This window comes from Mytilus galloprovincialis, chromosome 13, assembly GCF_965363235.1.
Source record: "Mytilus galloprovincialis chromosome 13, xbMytGall1.hap1.1, whole genome shotgun sequence".
NCBI classification, from domain to species: domain Eukaryota; kingdom Metazoa; phylum Mollusca; class Bivalvia; order Mytilida; family Mytilidae; genus Mytilus; species Mytilus galloprovincialis.
In genome coordinates, this window is record NC_134850.1 from 49,061,424 (window position 1) to 49,081,527 (window position 20,104).

Here is a 20,104-nt window from a genome sequence, read left to right on the forward strand (position 1 = left end):
GCTTTTCGAAATAGTATTCATATATTATTGTTAAAATTGAAACATTCATCTCTATATATTTTCCCCGGGCGCTAATTTTTTTTCCACGGGCGCTTTTTCTTCATCCGGGCGCTCCCGACGCTTTTTAGTAGGACCCGATTAGATATCTGAACTTAAATAGTTTTAAATTATTGAAAAACAATAGTTAATAGTTTTAAATAGTTTTAAGGAGTATGATTGAATTTAAGTAGAATAGAACTCGTTTTTATAGTTTTACTTATAATTTTGCAAGTTAAATTAATCTAATCGTTATTTTTCAGTACAATATGAATTATGTTGAAACAAAGTTACAATTTCTTTTAAAAATAACAGTTTTTTTTAAATAGTTTATTACAGTGTAGAAAGTTGAACGTTAATCTTTACGGGATTCCTAAATGTTATGACACCTTCAGTAGGTCAGTCTAGTCATTAAGAGTTCAAATAATAGTCGTCTGCAAATGCAGCTGGTGGATATTTAATTACATTGTTTTTATCATCTCTGGGAATCAGGTTAACTTAGTGTGAAATATTCTGTCTAATGTTGCAGACGTAAACAGTTTGCTTTTATTACAGCGAAAACAATGTTGTGAAATTATAATAAATGTTGTAAATATTGGATAAAAAAATTAGTTATAAGAAAACATTCGATGTCACTGCTTTAGAGGAGATGATACTTTTGCAAATTTAAATGTGAAATTACAAAAAATCCTAATGCAATTGTTATAAAATATATCATATAACAAATACTATGAGAAAAAAAAATAATTCATAACTGTCATACAAGCGCGGAATATAGTTTCAATTGGGAGATATATTCTCCGTAACACATGCGAATATCAACCAGAATACAGGCTATACATGCGATTTCTTTATAATAAATAACTAGAGGCTCTAAAGTACGAAGCCCTGTTGGTCTCACACAGATTATAAAGTGTCTTTTAAAGTCCTGCGCTGATGATGTGTAAAGTCTAGCGCTGGAGATATAGAGTCTAGCGCTAGAGATGTAAAGTCTAGCGCTGGATATGTAAAGTTCAGCGCTGAAGATGTAATGTCTAGCGCTGGAGATGTAAAGTCCAGCGCTGGAGATCTAAAGTCTAGCGCTGAATATGTAAAGTCAAGCGCTGAAGATGTAAAGTCTAGCGCTGGGAATGTAAAGTCTAGCACTGGAGATGTGTAAAATCTAGCGCTGGAGATATGCAAAGTCTAGCGCTGGAGATGGAAAGTCAAGCGCTGCAGATGTAAAACCAAGCGCTGGAGATGTAAAGTCTAGCGCTGAAGATGTACTATCAAGCGCTTGAGATGTAAAGTTAAGCGCTGGAGATCTAGATGTAAAGTCAAGCGCTGGAGATATAAAGTATAGCGCTGGAGATGTAAAGTCAAGCGCTGGAAATGTAGACTCCAGCGCTGGAGATGTAAAGTCCAGCGCTGGAGATCTAAAGTCTAGAGCTGGATATGTAAAGTCAAGCGCTGTAGATGTAAAGTCTAGCGTTGGGGATGTAAAGTCTAGCGCTGGAGATGTGTAATATCTAGCGCTAGAGATATGCAAAGTCTAGCGCTCAAGATGTAAAGTTAAGCGCTGGAAATGTAAAATCAAGCGCTGGAGATGTAAAGTCTGGCGGTGAAGATGTAAAATCAAGCGCTGGAGATGTAAAGTTAAGCGCTGGAGATCTAGATGTAAAGTCAAGCGTTGGAGATATAAAGTCTAGCGCTTGAGATGTAAAGTCAAGCGCTGGAAATGTAAAGTCCAGCGCTGAAAATGTAAAGTCTAGCGCTGAAGATATAATAAAATTAACGGTATCAATTTTCTTGCACCAGATGCGCATTTCGACAATACATGTCTCTTCAGTGATGCTCGTGGCCAAAATATTTGAAATCCAAAGCTTATAAAAAAGACGAAGAGCTATAACCCAAAAGGTCCAAAAATTATAGCCAAATCTGTGAAAGGAATCAGAGCTTTGCATGAGGGAGATACATTCCTTAATTTATAACAATTTCTATCATTTTGTAATAGCAAATTTTAATAACACATAAAAAATCCGTATTTTCATGCCAGTACCGAAGTACTGGCTATTGGGCTAGTGATACCCTCGGGGACTAATAGTCCATCACCAGAGGCATCGACCCAGTGGTAGTAATAAAATTAACGGTATCAATTTTCTTGCACCAGATGCGCAATTCGACAATACATGTCTCTTCAGTGATGCTCGTGGCCAAAATATTTGAAATCCAAAGCTTATAAAAAAAAGATGAAGAGCTATAATACAAAAGGTCCAAAAGTATAGCCAAATCCGTATAAAGTGTAGCACTGAAGAAGTGAATTCAAGCGCTGTAGATGTAAAGACTATCGCTAGAAATGTAAAATCATATTTTATAGTGTGTTGCAAATAAGGATGCAAGAAAAGCCTCGGTCACATCTTACCGGATATCTCGAACGCACGCCTAACGGAAAACCTTTGTCAATCCGTTCATGTCCGTTAGACGTCCGTTCTTATTCGTAAGACGTCCGTCCATATCCATTGCATGTCCGTTAAGCGTACGTTTTATCCGTCGACGTCCGTTCTGTCCGGTGGAAAATTTTGAGCATATTCAAAACGTTGAACGGACGTCCAACGGATAAAATGTCCGTTGAACGTCCGTTGAACGTCCGTTAGGCGTCCATTTTGTACGGACGGCGTGCACAAAGTTGACGGCAAGTGTAAAATGCGCTTTTAAAATAGTTTTATACAACCGTGTTTAAAATATTTTTGGATAAGAATAAGAATAAGAATTTTATTATGATAAAATGATGAATACATGCCATTAAAATCCACATTACTAGTAAGGTAAATTAAAATTTAATCTATAAAGCATGAAACGGACATATGGAAAACGGCAAAAATACGTTGTAACTTGTAACATTAAAAAAGCATAAGTTAGAGTTTTTTGACCTAAAACTTTTACAAATTCAACATATTTTCCTGCATTTTCGTATAATAGAATTGTTAGGATTCGGACTCGGACATATCACGAAAATCATCGCAAAAAATATCAAAAACGATCATGGTAGATAAGTTTGGAATAATATTCGTTATGTGTAAGAAGTAGTAATTTGGAAGGACTAATAATCGAAGTAGAAGAATCGGCAAGAAAAAATATGTAATTGCAATCTTTTTATTTTCAAAATAACTTGGTATTCCAAATGTGCATAACAAGAGGTTCAAAATAATCTGCAAAATATGAAAGATTCGATAGTCCAGACTGAACACCAGAATTTTCTTAATGTCCAGCTGTTATGTTACAATCTAAAGAAATGACGTTTTAACGCTGTTTTCTGAAAAGGGTCCACGACATAGTCGCTAATTATTTCCATTTCACTGCTCTTAGCATATATTTATTTATATTTCCAGAATGTGCATTTGCTTCACTTTTTTGTTCGAAAGAAAAAAGAAATGTGTTGAACGAAAATATTTAAAGCTATGTGATAAACTAGGTGTCCAGTGTTTTTGTGACGCGCTTGTTTTCTGGGAGAAAATGCCGACGTCGTAAAGGGTTTTAGTAATTTGAAGACGTTACGTTTGTGGACTCAGCTTTGTGCACGCCGTCACGGTACTCGTCCGTTTCGTTTCCATTTTGTATACGTTACGTGTCCGTTATACATCTGTTGGTGGTCTGGATGATAAACTCACCAACGGACTTCTACCGGACGTATAACGGATAAAACGGATGTTGAACGAATGAGATCGGACTTCTACCGGACGTATAACGGATAAAACGGATGATCAACGGATCTGAAACGGATATATGCCAATTGAAATTTTTCGTCAGAAATGCCAATTATTGGTATGTCAGATTTCTTAAGGTTCATGAATTCTTATTATTCATAATCAACCTTAAAGTAAGGGCGATTCTTCACAATCAAGCAGCTCTTATTTCAGACGCTGACCTTATGCGGTATTTTGAAGAATAAACCAAAAACAGTTACACCTAAACATTTTGAATATTTATGCGATGTACATGTATTATTATTGTTGCCTTTTATTTTTCCGTATATATTGTTCATCCGTTTTATCCGGTACGCTTCCGTTAGGTGTGCGTTTTATGCGGTACTCTTCCGTTGGATGTACGTTCGACATCCGTTCTGTCCGGTACGTTTCCGTTTCTCGTACTTTGCATATCCGGTATGTGTCCGTAAGGCATCTGTTACACGTCCGCTGTATTCGGTCAGTACATCAACGGACTCCCAATGGATAACAATTCTGTCAACGGACAACTTTTATTTTCATTCGTTAGACGTCCGTTCGTGCTTCGGTCACACCTTACCGGATAGCACGAACGGACGCCTAACGGATGAAAAAAAAGATGTCCGGACAGGACGGATGTCCAATGTATATACGGATGGTATGCTGCTTTCACGAAAAAATACTTTGGGTAGCACTTTACCAAAGAGAATAAGCCTTCTGCAAATCTCTTCGATCATAAGCTTAAGTTTTATAAAATTGTCCATGAACCAGAGTTTGAATGGTGTCGAAACTTTTATATTGACTGCTTTATTTGAATGAACGAATCAGTATCAGTACATTGCTTTAAAATTAATGCACTTATATAATAGAATCGAAGAGTACATCGATAGAGTATGGTTATTAAATTGGGTATGTTGTAAAGGTTAGATGAAATTGTCTACGTTTTTTTATTCTTCTGTAATGTTTACTGTTTTCAGAGTGTTTTTTTGTTTTCTTTTTTAGCCATGGCTTAGTCAGTTTATTTTCGACTTGTGGGTTTTTATGTCCTCTGGGTATCCTTTGCCTGTTTTTTAGTTATGATTTTTTTAAAGTAAAAGAAATAGCGGATAAATGGTTTATTTTAAAATAAATTGTTACCTATGTCAAATTCAAAACATTGCCAGTGTTTATCTTATGAAAGCACCAAATGTTAGACATGTCTACCGAAACAAAAACATATTCCAATAAAATCGTTATCACGATATGATCGATTTTTTAATATCTTGATGCATTATAAGCATTTCCAAAATTATTTGATTTCATAATATTAATCCGCACATTATGCTATCTTATAATATTATTGATTTTCATAATATATCTTAAATTATGGTGTACCATAATATTCGTTATGGTGTAATGTAACTAGCACTTTACCAAAGAAAATAAGCCTTCTTCAAAACTCTTCAACCATTAGCTTTAGTTTTTCAAAGATGACCATTAACGAGAGTTTGAATGGTGTCGATAGAGTATGTTTATTAAATGAGGTATTTTGTAGATGATAAATGATAGTTATGGATTAACCGTTTTACAGATGATATCGGATATGTTCCTTATTTCATAACTAAAATCTCCTTTCCTTTTCACGTATATGACATACCGAATTAAAGTATTTACCGGGTTTGTAATAACATGAGCAACACGACGGATGCCACATGTGGATCAGGATCAGTATACCCTTCCGGAGCACCTGCTATCATCCACAGTTTTCGTTGGGGTTCGTGTTGCTCAGTTTTTACCTTTCTGTGTTGTGTATTGGGTTCTATTATTTGAATGTTTGTCTTTTCTTTTTTAGCCATAGCCTTGTCAGTTTATTTTCGATCTATAAGTTTGACTGTCCCTCTGGAATCTGTCGCCCATCTTTCACAGAGAGTGGTTATATTGTTTTAGTATTTTGTAAGCGCGACATTTTTGTAAACTTAATAGGAAGTAACATTCATATATGTAATATATTATTGTATTAGTTTAAAGCAATTCAATGGGACGTCATATATCTTATATGAATTTACTCGTCTAAACTTAAATTGGAGAAAAACAGCTTCCTTACGACAAATCACGATAATACCATATCAACCCGGCTTTTTACTAGTCTTAAATGTTGACCAGGATTCAAGTCTTGCTAGTTCACAAAGTGTCAGTCTGTTGTCTGCTCTCTGGCTGGAGTGTTGTCTCTTTTACATATATTCCCTATTTCGATCTCAATTTTATGTAATTAGACATGACGTCCTACTCGGACATATTATTGTGAATCCGGAGCAATAAGTCATTACTCTCAATAAAAATATACTACTTAATTCGGAAATTAAGGAATACAGGTGTTATAGTTTTAGAATATTAGCCGAGATAATAGAACAATTTTTAAACCTTTATACAACATTTCTCGTAGCTTTTATATTATATTTTATTGTTTGAATCAACTGATTTACCATTCAATGAATTGCGATTAACACGTAGTGATTGATATTTGTTTGGAGTGTTCAAATCTCTATATTATAAATATTTAATATATTTATTTATATTATTCTATATTATATTTTGACTAACAAACTTCGTGTTTTGACTAGTATGATGTGCAAAGAAGTCAACGAATAAATTTGGATAAATAGAAATAGAATTTTTTTTTTTCGATTTTAATATTATATATTAACAAACAAAAATAAAAGTCTATTATAAATGTCGTCATGCATAAGTCATCATCCACATTTCATACCGTACTTATATATTTATTTCCAAAAGATTATTTTGACAGGTTGCACTCCCATTAGTATGTTGTGATATAATTTCAACTAGGCATTAATATTATGAGTTCATTCTGCAATGTGTATAAATTTTCATATCAAACGTAAATTATGTCATCTGTTTCTTACCAATTAATCATACTGCTGAACTAAATAATATTGTATTACATGACCTTGCTTCGCTTTGAAATAGTTTAATATTTACAATTTATTTCTTCTGCTGTTTTTATACTTGTATATAAATTAATTTTGTGGTTCTCAAGAACCAATATGTTATCTTAATTTTTTAAGAATTTTTTTCTGCAGATATATAGAAGTCAAATGAACAATAACTGAATTTTGATATGCAACGTGTTATGTAGGAAAATAATAATCATACATGTCATAGTGCTGTTTTAAATACTCAGGTGTATCTATCATCAAATATTGACCAACGTCGAAATAAATATGTATTGGTAATACATCAAAATGAATATCTAATTTCTACCTGCCTATGTTTATAGATTATGATTTTTTTTTAAATTCTGTCTTGATGTCTCGATTTTTATTCTAAGATGTAATTTTTATTTACATGTAAGACAACACAAGAGACTTTTCTTTTACAGACACAATTTTAATTTTAAAGGATTTGAAAAGAAACATTTCAAATTTGATGGTGACAGAAAAAATACGTTGTATGCATGTGTATTCGAATTAATGTTCCCACCTTACCCAATATACACAAATACACATAAGCAACATTAAAACGGTCTGCAACATAAACTGAATTTGAAACAATAACAATTGCATGTAATGAGTTTTTGTGGATCAGACCATTAATTAAATTTCGTCAAATCAAGACATATAAACACGTGAAAGTAATGTGTTTCTATACCTATTGTGTACATAGTCATTTATAATTTATAAAGACGTCTGAAGGATGTGTACTATTTTTTTGTAACATTTCCCCTCGATAAAACTAATGTATTGAAAACGAGGTCAACTGACACACTTATTTTCTACATTTATTTTCTAAAACACGATTTATTCATTGCTTAAGGAACGATAATACATTTAAGAAAAATATGGCTTATAAGACGACACGATTTGTCTCCCTTGTACAAAATACTGTCCTAGATAAAAGACATTGAAGACGAAAGCATTTTAAATATGACGCGAGAAAGGCGACGATTGTCGGATGAATATAATCAATAGATGATCATAAAAATAGCATTTTAAGATTAATAAATTACGGAACTTGTTAGCAGTACCCAAAACATTGTTTTTCGGACACATCAAATTTAATTTTTTCATGCATAATTATGAAATTCAATAATATTCAAAATTATGGATACGCATAATATAACTGGAAATATTATTTAATCTCATAATATTATGGATTTTCATAAAGCAGTCAAATTTAGCCAATTCCATAATATTATGGAGTTCGCTAAGTGCCCCGACTGTATTCATGCTTTAAAAGCTACAGTTGGATTTTGGTGGTATATGTAAAATTATTTTGTTTTTCTGTGTTTATATACATTTTAGATTATTTTTAAAAGTGATTAGGATTATAACGCAATACTGACTGCTGTTGTTTTATTCGTTTGATGTGTTTGAGCTAATGATTTTGCCATTTGATAAGGGTTTTCCGAATTGAATTTTTCCTTGAAGTTTTTTTTACATTTTTCTTGTACTACAAAACCTATCATATATCAATGATTATACAGCTGTACTTTCAGTATCCACTTTTGAAAGAATTGTTCAACAAATTCCTGGTGGATTCAAAAGTACACAAGAACATCTTTAGGTATAATTGTTTGTTTAATATTCATAGATTATCGTTGATTATCTCAACGAGATTGATTTTTCTCGCTTGAGCCGGTACGGCGAAAGCAAGAAAAGCAACCGAGTTGAGATGACCAATGATAATCTGTTTATCGCTATTTTACCTATGATGACGTTGACAATTTCATGTCAATTTCATACGCAGCGCAACGTGCCTTCTTAGTTTCTAGCGATAATTTTCATCTCAAGCGAGTAGCATGATATGAAAAATTGTCACAACAAAAAACAAAAGGTCAAAGAAAAAAATGCACAAAATAGCGATAATACAAGTTATAAAAATATCCTATACTATTTTATGGTGTGCTCATAAGGCACCTGCTATTGAGAGGATACAATTAGATAAAATCATCACAGATACCAGGATTACCAGCGTTTTGTAAATACAAATTTTAATCCTGGTATCTGTGATGAGTTAATTTACAACCACTGGGTCGATGCCTCTGCTGGTGGAGTTTTAATTCTCCGAGGGTATCACCAGCCCAGTAGTCAGCACTTATGCACTGACATGAATTATCATTGATATGGCCATATTTATAAGTTAAATGTTTACAAAACTTTTTAATTTTTGAAATACCAAGGCTTTCTTCTCAGGAATAGATTACCTTAGCGTATTTGGCAAAACTTTTCGTCTTGATATTTGTCTTATTTTATCATTGTGAAACATGTGCGATGTATATTATAATATCTGTATAAAAACCTGTAGACAAGTATGTGAAATTTTAATAAAATAAATTATTTTTATATAAAAGATAAAAATGATGATATACAAACTGATTTCCTTCCTTATATACGTACAATTTGTATTCACCCACTTAATAAGTACAGAAAGTACACACTTATTTCGCATTAATATAATAGATTTCTTACTGCGATGTGTGCACAATCAAAGTCGACTAAAATAAAACGGGAGAACATTAGAAGATTCTATAAAGGTAAAATAACTTTTGATAATCATATTTTGAACTTGTGCATCTGTAGTGCATCATTTCTATACACAAACTAATCTAACAGACTTTCTGAGTTTACAAAATGTTCAGGTGTATGAATAAATACTTTTAAATAAAGTGTTTAAAAATTCAGTAAAAATTTATAAAAAAATCGTTATAAAACTAGTATATATGTTCCGGACCATATAAGTATTTGGACCATACGCGTATGGTTATGACCATATGAGTATATACTCAAATGGTCCTACCATACGCTTATGGTCCGATCGTACGCGTATGGTCGGGGTAATTAACACTCTGTTACAGTTTACTTTTAATACTTCTAAACTCTTCATATGGTATGACCGTTCATTAAAAAGACGCTATCATATAGGTAATTTTATTTTTTATTATATTATAATAAAAATATTAGCTAAATAAAAATTAGAAGTTTCACATAGTTAATTTTACTTACTTGTCAAAACTATAATAAACACATTTAATACCGATTGTCATTACCGATTTGTTATTACGAGTGAATGGCAATATGTCGACTTAAAAAAATAAATTTAAAAAATTTCATACTGAATTGTTACACAAAAAGTCACTCGAAAGTAACATAGTTATATATGGCCACGAGCATCACTGAAGAGACATGTATTGTCGAAATGCGCATCTGGTGCAAGAAAATTGGTACCGTTAATTTTATTACTACCACTGGGTCGATGCCTCTGCTGGTGGACTATTAGTCCCCGAGGGTATAACCAGCCCAGTAGCCAGTACTTCGGTACTGGCATGAAAATACGGATTTTTTGTGTTATTAAAATTTGCTGTTACAAAATATTAGAAATTATTTTAAAGTAAGGAATGTATCTCCCTCATGCAAAGCTCTGATTCCTTTCACGGATTTGGCTATACTTTTTGGACCTTTTGGATTATAGCTCTTCATCTTTTATATAAGCTTTGGATTTCAAATATTTTGGCCACGAGCATCACTGAAGAGACATGTATTGTCGAAAGGCGCATCTGGTGCAAGAAAATTGGTACCGTTAATTTTATTATTCAAGGTGAATTTGGTGTATTGCAGTCATGTTACGATTTTTGAGATCTAGAGCTTCTTAAAAACACCGTTCACATATCGGAATGGCCCAAGACCTCGGTATCACTGTACACAGCTACAAAAAGGCTAGCTTTTCACTCGCAAAAAAAAAGGTGTAAATGAAAAGGATCGTGCACAACCAAGACTTGCAAATGCAAAAAATCTATGATACCGTGTAGAAGTAAATGTCACCCCAAGGCTACATGTAAGAATGTAATTAGAAATGAAAACTAATACGGCATCAATATTCAATTTTAACGTAGTATTTGAAATATACAAATAATACATTGTCATGTAACCAACATTGTTTTTTTAGATTATTTATTATTGAAACTTTTATAATGTAATTTAAAAAAATACCTATATGGTCCAAATACTCATATGGTCCGGCACGTTAATAACCTAACGATTATTACGGTCTGACCATACGCGTATGGTAGGACCATATGAGTATACGCATATGGTCATGACCATACGCGTATCGTCCAAATACTCCTTTTAACAAAGAGAAAACCCATAATGCATATTCAGCTATAAAAAGACACAAAAAACAGTTCAAACTAGAATACTTACGGCCTAATAAATGTACATTAAAGGAACGAAAAACAAATATTGAACATAGCAACAAACGAAAACCACTCAATTACAGGCTCTTGACTTGGGACAGGCACATACATACAGAATGTGGCGGGATTAAACATGTTAGTGGGACCCCACCCTCCCCAAACATAGGACAGTGGTACTCATCCACTAAAAAGTAGTACCTTAACCTATTAATATTAACAAATTTCAAAAGAAATAAACAAAGTGGTATAACACTTCAATAATGATCATAATATTTTAAGTGATTGAAGACTTCGTGTTTTTGAAGCTTCTCCTATGCTTTACAAAGAAGCTTTTATATTTTATTCCACGGACAAACTAAGTTTAAAGGAGGAAATTAAGAGACCATGATATGAAATGTGAAAATAAGAACAGAAATCGAAACAGCTTAGTTTGATTAAAATGTTTTGTGCAACACCATCGGATAAAACTGAGAGAAAATATTATAACAGAAAACGAGTTTGATAATAAAGTTTTTTTTAAATCTATTTTACAGGACAAAAAGTTTATTAAAAATTAAAAAAATTTGTAAGGGTTCCGCGGAACCCAGTGTCTCGCCTATTTTTGCTGTAAATTGCAGACTCAACAACAATGAGGGAAAAAATCAATAAAAATATTCCTCTTGTTACATGTACTATTTTATGATTGCAAGAAAATCTAAGTCCATTTAAAAGTAAATTACAGAAAAAACTGAGTAATCTTTTTACAAACTTTACTTCTGGATACAATATTATGATCATAAATAAGCTTCTGTCCAAGTTTGGTACAAACCCAGGATAGTTTAAGAAAGTTATTAAAATTTTTAAAACTTTAACCACAGAGTGAATGTAATGGTTCCCTGGAGAAAAACTAAGTCCATTTAAAAGTAAAATATGGAAAAAATGGATTTATTTATTTACAAAATTTACTTCTGGATACTATCTTATGATCATAAACAAGCTTCTGTCCAAATTTGGTACAAACCCAGGATAGTTTAAGAAAGTTCTAAAAACTTTAACCACAGAGTGAATGTAATGTTTCTCCGCAGAAAAAACTAAGTCCATTTATAAGTAAAATATGGAAAAAATGGAATTTTATTTTTTCAAAATTTACTTCTAGATATTATCTTATGATCATAAACAAGCTTCTGTGCAAGTTTAGTACAAACCCAGGATAGTTTGAGAAAGTTATTAAAATTCTAAAAACTTTAACTACAGAGTGAATGTTTTGTTTCCTCGCAGAAAAAACTAAGTCCATTTATAGTAAAATACGGAAAAAATGGAATTTTATTTTTACAAAATTTACTTTTGGATACTACCTTATGATCATAAACAAGCTTCTGTCAAAGTTTGGTAGAAATCCAGTATAGTTTAAGAAAGTTATTAAAATTTCAAAAACTTTAACCACAGAGTGAATATTTGTTGACGCCGCCGACGACGCCGACGACGACGGAATGTAGGATCGCTTAGTCTCGCTTTTTCGACTAAAGTCGAAGGCTCGACAAAAAACATAAATGTATATACTTTAAAACCCAACAGATATATTGATCAAGATTTTTTCGAATACTTTAAAAACTATAAATTCTTATTTATTAAATCTTTGACCAATCTAGCTCTAATAAAGTTCATAATAACAAAACATATGAGGATCTGTTAAGTACCAAAGGTGCTAATAGTGTTACAAATCTATGTTCATTTATAGCAATGCATTTAAACTTGTTTAACCAAAATTTATCGAAATACACCTTTTGTTCGCAAACTATGTTTTATAAAACAATTCGCGGCTCATTTCATCACGTTCCAAAACGTATATAGAGGTCTCTTTTATTTGGAATTAAACAAAGGGCTAACAGAATCGGGTTGCAGTAAAACATGTTATGCCATTCCTTGTTATATCAGTATATACATAAGGCCGTTAGTTTTCTCGTTTCAATTGTTTTGCATTGTCATTTCGGGGCCTTTTATAGCTGACTATGCGGTATGGGCTTTGCTCATTGTTGAAGGCCGTAAGGTGACCTATAGTTGTTAATATCTGTGTCATTTTGGTCTCTTGTGAAGAGTTGTCTCATTGGCAATCATACTACATCTTCTTTTTTATATATTAGTAATCATATTAATTTTGGTAGCTAATGTGATGCTTCTAACCTCAATGACAAACATATCATATGCCAACTATATATTCAGATGGCTTATGATAATACATATATGGCTCAGTGTGTTAAATGGATTTGACTTTTATTCTACACAAAAATACTGTCGGGAAGGATTTCAAAAAATAAAAACATTAATTCAATAAATAGATTGTTAATTTGACGAAAGAAAATAAACATTTTGGAACTTAATTTAAGTTTCAGAGAATTTTTTTCTAACAGTTAATCATCTGTGTAGAAAGTATTAAAGTCGATGTTTTGCGTTAGAATATCTTTAATTATTCTGCGATAAACAGAAAGGCTATCCACATTTGGAACTGTTTAAAAGTTGTCAAACCTGGTACTTGTTATGATAAGGTTGAGAAACAATTCGAATCTTGTATTTGATTGCTAATGTCAAGTTCCAAATTTAAAATTGTGCCAATTGTCGTGCTGTGTTATTAAAGCTACAGTTTACATTGCAGTTTTAGAAAATTTGAAACTGATATGTTTCCAATGGCTATTGGTTCTCAGTTTGCCCGTATTTTATCTGTATTCTAATATTTAACATTTATACATAATATATATATTACATACTACACAAGAAATATCATAAAACAATGGTAGAATAATGTATTATGTTATATATCGTCTACACAATATTTAAATATTGAATGCAATGACACGTTGAGTCTCTTGCGCAAGTAAATAGTCCTTTTAAATAGTGTTTTTTTCAAAAAACATTTATATTTATCTAATAACACACATTAAATAGTTCTACAGGTAAGTTATATACTGTTTTAAAGAAATAAGTTTGATAATATTATCAATTTTACTAACTGTTCATATGTTTTAGTTAATTACTTCTTCTGAGGGGTCTTCTGTAGTTACAATGTCTTGCTTTAGGTCAAATAAAATTAATAAAACTAACATTTCCACCTTTGAATGATCTAATTGAACCAAACATAAATATCACTTCATTCATTTTATCAAAATCAACAATATCAAATAAAATCAATAACTTCTGCTACACAGACGTATCAAATTGATTCAAATAAACTTAAAAAGAGGCTCTTGATTTACTTATCTAATGATAATACTTCCGTAAAAAATATAGCTTATTGGATTTACACAATATAAATATCCAATAGATAATATTTTATTTAATACACAAATTATACAAATCAATGAAAGAATTAAGCGGAGTATACATATGAGCATAAAAAATAAAAACAGAAAGCATTTGAATAATTAACCATTACGTGCTTTTTCTGCAGAAAATAAATAATTTCCCAGGTTGTTTAGCTCTTTGACATTTCTTACAGATAATAGTTGCACTCATCTAATACAAAACGTTAACTTAATTTGAACTTATTTAACTTGAAAACGAGTTCATGGACCCCTCTCTTTTAAAATGCCATTTGGTTTGATTACGTAAGAAGAATAAGTGTGCCAATTTTCATGAGAACGTAAATAGTGCTTTTTATTTAATTTGATAAATATCCAGCAAAAAATTAAGTTTTTGTTCTACATTCGTGAAAATTTGATAAATAAGAGTTATTTGAAAAAAAAAACAATTGCACAAATTTAAAGAATATTCATATAAAACATAATTTACAAATTATTTAACAAAAACAGTTTGTATTTATCTTTTAAAACCAAAATGTTGTGTATTTCTTATGTTATGTATAGCCTTTATGCAAATTTTCAGCAAAATTACAATATGGGATCGAAACTGTATCGTATGCCCTTAACAGACCAATGCACTTACATTTGAATGGGATTTGGTTTACAAGGAAAATTGATGAGCAAACTAAACAAAAAGTCAGAAATAAAAAGATTATGTAAGTTTATAAAGTGTATAGATAAACATGTTGGTCCTCCTGACTAAAATGTGTATTTTTTAAACTACTGTATTGTATATATGTTTTGCAAATAGATGCATATTCATGTACATTTTTTGCACTATCACTGTACCTATGTATCTGAAATGGTTGTGAGAATAAAGATATTGTTGTTGATAACTGGTTTTAACTGTTACATATATATTTATTTATTCTCAATTCACCATGTACATAGGTATAAAGACAATTATGTACAATATTTACAACAAGACAGAACAAACAAAACAGTTATAAGACAATACATATATATCTTTTTAGCAAGGAGCACATCAGGGGTCGAAATGTGCTCAGCACATACACCTGTGTGAATAATCTTTATGAATTTACATAGTTTAATCAATTCTGATTTCTTTTTTGAAGACATGTTTGTTTTTGACAATATTTGCATTGTTTTAAATAATAGTGTTCCATCTACCCTGTTCAATAGGGAGCTTGTGATTTGTGGTCCTAAATCTGAACAAATCAATAGACATTTTGTTCTCAAGAATTTCATAATAACCTTCTTTTCCAAAAAAATCTTTAAAAAGTTTGTAATTAAGATTTGTACTAACTGATCTTTGAGTCTAAGTTTAATGAATGAAACAAACCATTTGCAATATATAAATAAACACATCATAGATACTAAATTTTGTATATACAAAAGATTGCGCTTCCCACACATTTGGGATACAACATTCGTTTAGAATAGTCTTTATTCTGTTTAACCATGACATGAAAAATTCACATTGTCATTAACAGACATGTGATACTAGTAGCACAATTTACATAAAGTATATGATAGTTTTGTCTCTTAACCAAAGTTTAATTTCACCCAAAATGAAATCAATCTAGTTCTATAGGATATCTCCCAAGCTCCCCATAAATCATGTAATAATAATAATAATCTTTTATTCGTAAGCAATACAGCTTATAGAATATAAATATTACAAATATTCAATTACAAATATTCAATTACATCAGTGAAATATATCTACATTTAAACAATTAGTCAGATAATCATATAAGTAAGTATACCCATATAACATGTTGAGATTTACATATATGTAAGAGGGTGTAGATGTTTTCAGACTTAATAACAATTTACAAAAAGTATATTTTTTGATAACTGGTTTTAACTGATGAAAGATTTCGCCCATCTTAAATTGTAATAACTTTGTTTGAATCAACTTCAAACACTTGGAAAAAGTCGAAATTGATATAAATTAAAAGTCAAAATTTAATCATTCGAAAATTTGAGATTTTTTTAAGTCGAAATTGAATACAAGTTAAAATTAAAATTTCGAGATTTTAAAGGTTTGAAAATTTGATTTAAAGTCGAAATTTCGACTTCTAATGAAGTCAAAATTTGAAGTAAGGGTAAAAATTTCGAGATGAGAAAAGTCAAAATCTTGAGTTAAAGTCAATACTTTAAGATTTGAAAAAAATTTAACAGCCAATTGTATGTTTACTATGTCCTTAATATGCTTCCGTACATATCGTTAGTGACGCTGGCTTTGCATGTCCCCCCTCCCCCAATCTACATGACAACGTCACTACCATAGATAAAATGTATGCACGTAGTCATTAAGCATTAAAAAGATATTTCTTCTGTTTTTTCTACAGTTGAAAAAAAAGATCCAACTTCGTCAACCCAAACATGAATCCTTTACAGTTTTGTATAAAACTTATTATAGTTTTGTTTTGAGAAATTGGTATCGACTCAGTTTTGTATAGGAAATTGGTATGGACTCAGATTTGTATGAGAAATTGGTATGAAATTACAAAATTTTCCATGAGGAGGGGTTATTCCATTTACGAGTCTATTTATAGTAATCAGGACACAATGTATTTTAAAAAATCGGCATATTCAAGTAAAATCGCAAAGGCAGTATTTTTTTTAAGCGCAAATGAAATCAAACCTTTTGACGCAAATTTAATGAGAAATATGCGCAAACTCCATGTATGTGCGCATTTCCTGTTGTGTTATTGGAAATCAGGTCAATAGAATAATACTAGCTATAATAAATGATAATCCTATTCAGAAATCAATCGAAAAGATACATAGAGCTAATAGGAGAACATCGGGGGTCACATTTTTATCCTGGAATTGGAAACCCCCTTTTTTAAAATTGCTGGATCTGCCCCTGGACAACAGACGCCCAAGTGGAAGACGCAGAACACAAATCAACGCTTATTACGACGTATCACTGCAATACTTGATCACGTAGAATAATGCTATACAGTGTATATATTTAATTTTCATTGTAAAAATTTTGAAAAGTTAAGCACAAGTGCCAAATTTAATAGACAATTTTCGAGTTCGATGCATTTCCGTCAAAAACTCTGGTTTTAGTGAACGTCATTTGTGCGTTTAGGGGCGTCGTCACTTCCGTTCCCACGTTGAGCGAGTGGTTGGAAAACTATAATTCTTTATTGTACGAATTATTCGGCAAATTGAATTCTCAAAATTGACAATCAGCATTGCTGTCATTAGGGAATTGTCATTAAGTACCTACAGAACAACCATTATTTCTTGTCTATCCTGCACAATTACGATCACTAAGACGCTTGATGAACGTAAATAGTGCAGGGATACGTGAGGGATACAGGCGGCCCCCTCTATCTGGTAAATGACGTCATAAAGGCGCGTATAATTGACGAGTTTTTTCCGGTGACGGATGAACTCGAAAGTGGTCTATAGGCTTTTTATTCAAGAAAACATAGAGGTATTGATAGTATTTCAATTTATATTAATAAATGTTTTGAACTGAGAAAACTATCAATATAGTTTTATTTAAGACGTTTAGAATATTTGCCTGTTAATAATAGATACAATTGTTATGCATTTTTTCCCCTAATATGTGTGTGGCTCTGATCTGGCTGTGGTTTAACATCTAAGAATTGAGATGGTTATATTCATATTTATATATGATTTATATTAACATTATTGTGTCAATTATTAAAATCATTGTAATAAATTACTTTGCTCTTCTGGGGACGAAAAATATCTTATCTTATTAAGAATAATTGTACTTATTAAACTGTGAAAACGTATCACCTCCCCCGATATTCCATATAAACTTTTATTCAAACATAAATATGTTGTTTATGTAGTGATATTAAGATGATAACACAATATTGACTGTTGTACCCCTATTTTTGACATTTTTACTCTTTGAGTATGTTTGTTTTGTTCATGCATCGTTGACAATGTAATGGAATTTGATGCGACTGTCATAAAAGTGAGAGGTTTAGCTAGCTATAAAACCAGGTTCAATCCACCATTTTCTACATTAGAAAATGCCTGTACCAAGTCAGGAATATGACAGTTGTTATCCATTCGTTTGATGTGTTTGGACTTTTGATTTTGCCTTTTGATTTTTGATTTTCCTTTTTGAATTTTCCTCGGAGTTCAGTATTTTTGTGTTTTTACTTTTTACATAACATAAATAATTGTATTTTCGTATGTAGATATTAAATATCATCTTTGTTGAATCTTTTTTAGCTTACAATTTTTTCTTATAGTTGTTAGTATTGTCTTGTGTATATCTTTGTTACAATCCAATATTAATATTTAAAGCTAAGTAAATGATTGGTTTCATTTGATTTAAAAATCGACGAATGTTAATATAAAGCTTGAACGACTGTTAGAAAATGGACCTTATTTGAAATGAATTAAATGGAAATTGGCAATACCTTTGTGTACAAGTAAGAAAAAAAACCTTTTAAAACGTATCACCTAGCTGCTATTTAACAAACTGTATGATGAACGAAAAGATAACTGAATTTGGCCGTTTCAGAATCTAATGCATTCTGGGTTATATTTTCAAAAGCGTACACCAAAACGTTGTGATTGGTTAAAAACGTTCCAAACAATTAAAATTCAACCAATGTGGTAACGTTATTTTCATTTTGGTGTACGAACAATGAGATTACCCATAGTCCTTCAAATTCTGAAAAGGCGAATTAATCAGTTTTATATTAAAAGTATAACAAGCGACTAAATCAATATCAATTAATTTACTCGGCAAAGCTCCCTAAATACTAACAATCATAACTGCAGTTATAACACCTGACTTTGACATAACCGGAAGATCAGATTTATTAAATTAAATGCAAGTGTCCTTAACTAATCACAATGCAATTATATACATAGATATGATAGTAAATGTAGTTTCCGTTATCAAGGGTCAAACGATAAAGCTAAATATTAGCCAACGGTAATCCTCTTAAACATTGACCTTTTATGTAGATAGGGCATTTTATTTTTTAGACTCGTGTTTAGGACGTTACGAACTTACGGATACATGTAAACAATGAGGTTTGTGTTCGTTTAGCTCTTATATTGCATTACATGAATTCAGTAGGGGCTATGTATATGTATTTCCATTGTACAAGATGTATTTGGGTCGTTATAAAAAAAAACATGCAAAACTATGTTATTTTAGTCTTAAACGAAAATCCCAGACATGAAAATATATCAAAATAACACTTGTATATGTTAGATATCAATGTTTTGTCCACTTTTATTCCCCTTTAAAAGTGTCCTGTACCAAGTCAGGAAGATGGCCATTGTTATATTATTGTTCGTTTCTGTGTGTGTTGCATTTTAACGTTGAATCGTTTGTGTTTTCTCTCATTTTTGAGAAATTGAGATAAGACGTGGCACGGTACTTGTCTATTCCAAATTCATGTATTTGGTTTTCATGTTATATTTGTTATTCTCGTGGTGTTTTGTCTGATGCTTGGTCCGTTTCTGTGTGTGTTACGTTTCGGTGTTATGTCGTTGTTCTCCTCTTATATTTAATGCGTTTCCCTCGGTTTTAGTTTGTTACCCCGATTTTGTTTTTTGTCCATGGATTTATGAGTTTTGAACAGCGGTATACTACTGCTGCCTCTATTTATTAGGATTTATCATTTTTTCTTGCATTTTGATACATACAAACAGTTTTTAATGACTCATTTTCTAAGTCACTGGTGTAACTTAAAGACAATTGGTTGGGTAAGTGTTATCTTTCTCAAGATTTCAGCATTTAACCCCTTGCAATATTACCTGTAAGCATGTTATGCAAAAGACAATAATAAATCTATGTTGAAAACTTAGTGCAAAATCTTAAAAGTAAGTACAAACTACATCGTAAATGGAAA

General features: G+C 31.5%; 1 protein-coding gene across 3 annotated transcripts in view; it reads left to right on the plus strand.

The window, feature by feature from the left end:
* The window catches only part of LOC143057584 (uncharacterized), a 101,131-nt gene that overhangs the window by 65,901 nt on the left and 15,126 nt on the right, over positions 1-20,104 (plus strand). Inside the window, exons 1-2 of one of the 3 annotated variants that reach the window (XM_076230905.1) lie at positions 9,219-9,270; positions 14,785-14,917. The exons of 1 other annotated variant lie outside the window; for it this stretch is intronic. The gene's annotated coding sequence lies outside the window, so the exon portion shown is untranslated. Of the gene's footprint in view, positions 1-9,191; positions 9,271-14,784; positions 14,918-20,104 lie in introns of those variants that run through there. One more of the 3 variants, XM_076230907.1, reaches the window with a different exon arrangement.